Below are 1076 nucleotides of genomic sequence, written 5' to 3'. Positions count from 1 at the left end.
ACTTTACTTTAAATATTCAGAGGTGGAACTTAGTAGACTAGGAGCTGATTCAGGCAATACCAAACAAAATGTGGAAGGTTTTAATACAGATTAAAGAGCATGTCTGGCTCTTAACTTGTTATTAAGGACCTAGTTACAAGTTAGGTTCTGATGTGCAATGGAAAAGCATTTGTTATCTCAGACTACCTTTCTTCAGTAACTTTGTTTCCTTTTTGGTTAAACAGAGTAAATTTCTATTGCATTAAATCTGTTCAATGTAGTGTGCACCATTCCAGGTTCCTCCTAGCATACAGTGGTTTTACAGTTCTCAGATGTCCGAACTCTAGCATTCTGCCACTTGGTCAGTTTCTGCAGAAATGGGAAGAAGTCTGTGTTAGTTCTCTTTATCTATGTCAGCATATCCTGGACAATGAAGCATAAAATTTGCAAACGGTTTCCTTAATTTGAATACATAGTTGTAAGCTGTGCTCTGTTTTTATCATCTTTTTTTATCTACCACGCCACCTATCACGATCCACGACCTATTATTTCTCCTTTTTGGAGTGTATTAAGCTTATCAGGATTTGCTGAGAGATCCACACGTGGGTATCGCCTCACACAGAGGACACAGGGGCTTATGCCCTGACTTTTTCAAGTGAATAACTTGCTCAGTGCTTACTAATATTTCCAATAACAGCAACCAATCCCCAATTAGAATTTACGAAATGCACGGTTTATTGTGGGGAAAACAAAGTAATTTGGGGCAGGAGGTTCAAAAGGAGTGATTAAAACACATGAAATATATATGGGTACACCTTAGTTACACACCTTATTTACTTATTTAAGTGAGGGAAGGAGGGGGAGGAATATGCCCGACGCAGTTCCCGTATAGGGTCGCGATTTGTGTGCAGGTAAGACAGGATTATACTTTCCTCTGTAAGCTGGGGTAGCCGGAATTGTTTCACCACGCTGTGGCGAAGGTAGGACGAGCTGGGTCGAGCTGGGTCTGCCTAGAGCGAAGCGGAACCAGGTGATAGCCGGGACTAGGCGAGCCGGGGCTTGGGCTGCAGCCGGGACTCCAAGCGCAGGTCGCCCCG

Source organism: Chaetura pelagica, unplaced genomic scaffold (assembly GCF_000747805.2).
Source record: "Chaetura pelagica isolate M959 unplaced genomic scaffold, ChaPel_1.0 scaffold345, whole genome shotgun sequence".
Taxonomy (NCBI): Eukaryota; Metazoa; Chordata; class Aves; order Apodiformes; family Apodidae; genus Chaetura; species Chaetura pelagica.
This window is presented reverse-complemented; position numbering follows the sequence as displayed.